This window comes from Delphinapterus leucas, chromosome 2, assembly GCF_059928025.1.
Source record: "Delphinapterus leucas isolate spDelLeu-1000000601 "Yukka" chromosome 2, BTC_Dleu_Yukka2, whole genome shotgun sequence".
Classification (NCBI taxonomy): domain Eukaryota; kingdom Metazoa; phylum Chordata; class Mammalia; order Artiodactyla; family Monodontidae; genus Delphinapterus; species Delphinapterus leucas.
The window spans coordinates 161,808,747-161,816,231 of NC_143130.1; the positions used below are offsets into that span (position 1 = coordinate 161,808,747).

A 7,485-nucleotide genomic window follows, 5' to 3' on the forward strand; every position below is an offset into this window, starting at 1 on the left:
ACAGTTCTAGAGGCTTGAAGTTTAAGATTCAGGTGCCAGCATGGTTGGTTTCCATTGAGAGTGCTCTTCCTGGCTTGCAGAAAGCCACTTTCTCACTATGTCCTCATATGGCAAAGAGAGAGAGCGAGAGAGATCTTTATTTCTCTCTCTTATTTTTCTTAGAAGGCCACATTCTTACCAAATTAGGACCCCACCCTTATGACCTGATTTAACTTTACTTTCCAAAGAGCCTATCTCTGGATATAATCATATAGGGGGGTAGGGCTTCAACATGCGAATTTTGGAGGAACACAATTTAGTCTATATAAGATATCATAAAGCCTTTGATAAGCTCTGATGTATTGCTGGGGGTCTAGAGTGTCATGCACATTTATGGACCTGTGTAGATGCCTAGGAAAGACTTGAGAAGGCCCTAATATCTCACTTACAAATGATCTTGAAACTCTGCATAAGCAGAAATTAAAGGCCAAGACAGAGTGATAAAAGCATGCCATGGCATGCACACAGACATCTCAATAAAATGGAGAGATTTATTAATTTCAGAAATTTAAGGAAATCTCTAACCACTAAGATAACCAAGCAGAAACCTCAGTGGCCACAAATGACAAGGAATACATAGTTTACAGAATCAGTCCTGAAAAGTTAGGAAAGACAGCAACTACAATAAGCAGTGATGAAAACAAACATTGGAGATAGGAGAGAATAAATAGAAACTCTCCCTGAGGTAGTCATGCTGAAATTGTTAGACAAAGACTTTAATCAACTATTTAAAATATGGTTAAGGAGCTAAAGGAAACCATGTCTGAAGAACTAAAAGAAAGTATCAAAAATACAACTATAATGAAAAATGTAGTATGGTGATCAACAAGCAATAGACAAGAAGACAGGTCAATAGACAGCAGAGAATATCAATAAAGTCAAAAGTTGTTTCTTTGTAAAGATCAACAAAACTGGCCAACTATATCTAGACTGATCAAATAAAAAATTTTTTAATTACTAAAATAAAAAAATATAAGAGGGGATGTTACTACCCAATGTACAAATTAAAAAAAAAAATTTAGGTGAACAATGAACAGTAATATGCCAAAAAATTAGATAACCTTATTAAAATGGACAAATTCCTAGAAAGACACAAACTACCAAAACTGACACAAGAAGAAATAGAAAATCTGAATAGGCTCCTAACAAGTAAAGAGCTTGCATTTACAAAAAATAAAAACTAAAAAAATAAAATTCCCCCAAAAATGTTCAAGTAGAAATGGCTTTGTTTGTGAATTCTATTAAAAATTTAAAGAAGAATTTGCATCAATTCTTCACAAACTCTTAAAAAATAGAAGACAAGAGAATTCCTTACTCATCCTATGAGGCCAATGTTACCATGATATCAAAACCTTGCAAAGACATTAGAAGAAAAGAAGCTACAGCACAATATCACTTATGCATATAGATGCAAAACTTTTTGACAAAATACTAGCAGATTGAATCCAGCTGCATATTAAAAGGATTATATAGCATACCCAAATGGGATTTATTCCAGAAATATAAGGTTGGTATAATATACAAAAATTAATCAATGTAATAAACTGTATTAATAAAATAAAGAACAAAAACAATTGAAGAAACTTAACCATCTCAATAGATGCAGAAAACTCATTTGACAAGACCAACATCCTTTCATCATAAAAACACTCAGCAAACTAGGAATAGAGGTTTAGTTCTGCTACACAGTCAAATTCAACAATGATAAATCCACAGCTGACATTACACTTAATGATGAAAGAGTGAAAACTTTCTCCCTAAGATCAAGAACAACACAAGGATGCTTGCTCTTGTTATTTATATTCAACATTGTATTGGTGGTTCTAGCCAAGCCAATTAGGGAAGAAACTGAAATAAAAGGCATCCAGATGGAAAAGGAAGAAATAGATTATCTCTTTTCACAGATGTCATAATCTTATAGAGAAAATGCTAAGAAACACACACACACATACAAACACACACACACACCATACAGTTAGAGACAATAAATGAAGACAGCCAGATTCCAGGCTATAAGATCAGTATACAAAGATGCACGGATACACTCACAATGAACAACTGAAAGTGGAATCAAGAAAACAGCTTGAATAAAAATATTATCAAAGATAAAATGCTTAGGAATGAATTTATCCAAAGTTCAAGATGTATGCAATGATACATACAGAAATTTGTTGAAATAAATTAAAGAAAACCTAAATAAATAGAATGACATCTGTGTTCATGGATTGGAAGACAATGCAGTTAAGATGGAAATACTCTCCAAACTGATGTATAGATTCAACATAATCCCTATCAAAATACCAATGAGGGACTTCCCTGGTGACACAGATGTTAAGAATCTGCCTGCCAAGGCAGGGGACACGGGTTCGAGCCCTGGTCCAGGAAGATTCCAAATGCTGTGGAGCAACTAAGCACGTGCACCACAAAACTACTGAGCCTGCTTTCTAGAGCCTGTGAGCCACAACTACTGAGCCCGCATGCCACAACTACTGAAACCCAGGTGCCTAGAGCCCATGCTCCACAACAAGAGAAGCCACCGCACTACAACAAAGAGTAGCCCCCACTCACCGCAACTAGAGAAAAGTGCGTGCATAGCAACAAAGACCCAATGCAGCCAATAAGTAAATAAATTTATTTTAAAAAATGCCAATGACTTCCTTTTAAATAGACATGCTTATTCTAAAATTCATATGGATTAGTAAGTTTGCCAGAATAGCCAAAACAATCTTCAAAAAACAGAATAGAGAGAACTCAGAATACTTAAAAATTTACCACATAGCCTTGATAATTAAGACATGTGGTATTAGCATAAGTATGGGCACACAGAACAATAGAATTGAATTGGGGATGTAGAAATAAATACATATTTATTGACATTTTATTTAAGAAAAGAGTGCCAAGAACATTCAAGGCAGGGAAGGAAAGCCTTTTCAACAAACGGTGCTAGAATCATCAGAAATCCACATGTAAAAGAATGAATTTGGATCCCTATTTCATGCAGAATGTACAAATTAACTTAAAGTAAAATAGTTTAAAAAAAACTATAAAACTCATAGGAGAAAATATAGGTGTAAATCTTCGTGACTTTGAAATAGCCAACGGTTTCTTAGATGTGACAGCAAAAGTACAAGCAAAAATAGAAAAAAATAGACAAATTGAACTTATCAAAGTCAAAAACTTTTATATATCAGAAGGCAGTATCAGGAAAGTGAAATGGCAAACTATATAATACAAAAAAAGTATATATAAATCATATATTTGATAAGAAATTAATGTCTGGGGTGTGTAAGAATCTTTAGAATTCAACCATAAAAAGATAAAATAATCTAATTTAAAAATTGACAAAGTATTTGAAAAGGCATTTCATCTATGTCTATATCCATATCTGTATCTATATCTATATCTATATATGGATGGTCAATAGGCACATGAAACAATGCTTGAAGTCATTAACCATTAGGGAAATGCAAATCAAAATCACAATGAGATACCACTTCACATCTATTAAAATAGCTATAATCAATAAACAGAAGATAACAAGTGTTGGTGAAGATGTGGAGAAATTGAAACACTTATATATTGCTGGTAGGAATGTAAAAAGATGCTACCTTTGTTGAAAACCATTTGGTAGCTCCTCAAATAGTTAAAAATAGACTTACCACACAGACGTCATTCTCTAAATCACCATAAGTAGAACATCATGGTAGATCTTACTGGGAGTAAAATAGTCAAAAGGCATGAATATTGTCCTTCAGCTAAGTGCAATACAGTTTGTAGGAGAAACTTTCTAGATATCAAAGTGATATGATCTGGCTTTAATAATGCTATAATCCAAGCACAACATTCTAGAAGTGTACCTTTCCGTGTTACAGTGGATTACAATTAATGGGAGGTCTGTTTACTAACTCACTTGCGTTGAAATTGTTTTTGAGCAACTATTTTTTGTTTTCAAATTGGAACAACCATATGAATTGTATAAATACTCTATCTTAATAAGTACATCTATATTGTATTATATATATATTCTATTATTCATTTGACAGAAGATGCATTTAAGACACAGAAATGCCAAGAAACAATCCTAATTTGCCAGATCTGATAAACAGTGAAACCATAATTTTAACTCAATTTTTAGGATTCCAAAATGTCTAGAATTCCAAAATTATGGTGCCACATGTCTTAACACAATATTGAGATGTGATTCTTGAAATCTGTTGGGTGATAACCATTTTAATTTTTATGTTCTCTTAAAAAATATCATGTCTGGATTCATGGAAACTGGGTTATATCTTCAAATTCTGGGTGCCCCGGATTTATTTTTTTAAATAGAAAGTAAATAAATGCCTTTCTAGACTCATTTTGAAGATCTAATAAGTAAACTCTTTGTGAAACACAAAGTATATTGATGTGATTTTTCTTTGTCTTTATCATCAAGGATACCACTGAGACCACAGGCTGAAGTCCCCAGACTAAAGAACAAGCAGTAAATTTTAGGCCCTAAGCATCCTGTAAAAAAAGAAAAAAAAAAAAAAAATCCATCTCTGTATGAATCATTATCAAGCAGTCTTTGTCACACACTTGAAGTAGTATCACATTTTTTAAAATGTTATGCCACGTAAAATAGATAGCTAGTGGGAAGCAGCCGCATAGCACAGGGAGATCAGCTCGGTGCTTTGTGACTACCTAGAGGGGTGGGATAGGGAGGGTGAGAGGGAGGGAGACGCAAGAGGGAAGAGATATGGGAACATATGTGTATGTATAAGTAATTCACTTTGTTATAAAGCAGAAACTAACACACCATTGTAAAGCAATTATACTCCAATAAAGATGTTAAAAATAAATAAATAAATAAATAAAATGTTATGCCAACTGATGATTGAACATGTAATTGCACAAAGCCAGCTTAGTCACTGGATATTTTTGCTCCCTGAAATGGCCTTTCTAATCTTTAGAGCAGAACTTTTGCCTCAGGCTGTGTTTAATAATATATTAAGCATTAAATGTATGAATATAGTATAAACACATTAGTATTTTTTTTCAATACATGGCTTTTCTTGCATCTTTAAAACATTACAAATAAGTCTGAGGAATTATCTGGCATCTTGCTGTTTCTGTAGCTGGAAAACTTAGATTTTATTTATAACCCTGCTGAACTGTTCTGTTTTCAGAAATGTAGATACCATCCAAAATTTATCTGATATCTTTTCTTTTAACTGTTGGGGTTTGCTGAATCAAAGCAGTTAAATTTGATAGAAGTTCAGTGTTGTTTCCTTCAAGAATTAACTCATCTTAAAAAAAAAAAAAATCAACTCATCTTTTTGGGCATGAGATACCGAACAAGCAGCTCCTGGCTTCATCCAAGTCCAGTAGATGTATTCTTTGCCAAAGAAATTTTGGATTTCAGCAAGATACCCATTCTCCTGAAGAACGACGTTGATGGTAAAATCGGCATGCACAGACCTCATCTTAGAATAGACCAACACCCTTGGTCATGTTCTGTACACGACTACAGATAGTGCAGACGGAAACGAGTTGCTTTCTATTTCCCCACACTTTGTAGCCTGGAGTCTCTTCTTTTTCTTTCCAAGGAGACTGAGTTCTACATTGATGTGATTGAAGTCCTTCCACAGGGTGCCTCTGGAACTGTGCATCCCTTCAGAGTGATGTAGACATCATCTGGAATGTGCACAGTCTTAATCCTGAGAACAGTCTTCATACTTGCAAATGATGCAACAAAGAATCACATTCATATTTTTTAACTGCCCTGAATTCCATATTCTTATGTACCTGTACTCATTTCCTTGTCAAAGAAATATAATTTATTTAATATATATAGTTTCTTGTTATTTTACCATGTGTGTCTTTCCACACAGAAAATATTTTTTTACCTAATTTTTAATTGGTAGTATCTCAATAGCTACTTTCAAATACTTTCAAACTCTCTTAATCCTAGACTTGTAAGAGTTTCTTAAGCTGTTATAAATAGAAAAAAATATACAGCTGGAATTTAAATCTGAAGCTATCATAGCCCTATGGGTAGAGGCATAGCTAAAAGTAAGTGGCATGAAAAGTAACTTAAGTAGCATCATGAACCGTTCAAATTTAATAGGGGACAGTTTCGAGAAGGATCCTTTTTTTTCCCCTTAAATCATGCTCAATACATTAGGTGTTATTCACTAAAATCTCAATTAAATGCATAGACTGAGTACTGTGGGGTTGCCCAGATCAATTGCGTGTAGGTCGATCACTGAGCAACCATCAATAAAGCAATCAAAGTTGAAATATATTCTGCTTACAGTTTCTTGTTTCCAGTATGCTAGGAAGTAACTGTAATCGCTATTCCCTTTAGCTCTATCACTTGGAAGACTGACAGAGGAACAGTGCTTCAGGAGGAAATGTTCTCCTCATTGGATAAATTGATGAGTGGGTACTTGAAAATTAGGGCTGTAAGATTGAGGAAATCTGATCAATCCTGTACCAATGATATACACTAATATTCAAAAGTTATGATGTTGGCCTCTCCAAAAAATGTTAAAAAGTTTGCAGCTGGTCACTCAGATTGAAAAGGTATCATGAAAGGGGGTTACTATTCCCCAAATTCTTCATCTTAATTCAAACCAAGGTATATAATTATTTGGTATCAGTATTTAAAATGGTCATAATGATTGTAGCAGGCAGTGGAATGCCACAATGATTTCCCACCTTCTGGTACCCAGGAATTTGTGAAATCTTTTCTTGACTACAAGGTGGGACCAGTGAGTTGATTCTAATCAATAGAATATGGCAAAGGCAAAAGAATGTCACACTTTTGATTAGGTTTTTTATACAGCAAAGGTGATGGGAAAGCACCCCCATGATTATTTTATGAAGCAAACATACATGTTGTAAACTTCCTATTGAAAGGGTCACATGGCAAGGAATGGAGGGTAGCATAGAGGACCTGGCAGTTAGCAGAAATGTGGAGACCTCAGTCCAATAATTGCAAGAGGTTGGATTTTGCCAGCAGCCTGAGAGAACTACAAAGCAGTTCTCAATTTGAGCATCTAGATGAGCACATGGCCCAGCTAACACCTTGATTGTAGCTTTGTGAGACCCTGAGCAGAGGAGCCAGATAAATTGTGCCTGCACTTTGACCCATGGAAAACATGAAAAAATAAATGTGTGTTGTTTTAGCCTCTAAGTTTGTTATATATTATTATTATTATATTTTTATTATTTATGTCATTGAACACACAATAACAAAGGAATAATTTCCACTTATATTGTTGATGGCAAATATTTCTGATAAAATAGTGCTGTAACATCATTAACAAGTATTTATGAATGGTAAATTTGCTCTATGAAATTTCTCCTTAAGATGAGTTATTTATTTAACTGAGAGGGCATGCATTGCATAGTGCTTAAGAGCATGAATTCTACATTCCTGGGATCAAATCTCAGTTCTTC

The 7,485-nt window shown here is 34.2% G+C and overlaps 1 pseudogene; it reads right to left on the bottom strand.

Annotated features, from left to right (window-relative positions):
- Positions 1-3,761: 3,761 nt before the first annotated feature.
- LOC149750339 (large ribosomal subunit protein uL6 pseudogene) lies at positions 3,762-6,645 on the bottom strand (annotated as a pseudogene).
- Positions 6,646-7,485: the final 840 nt, after the last annotated feature.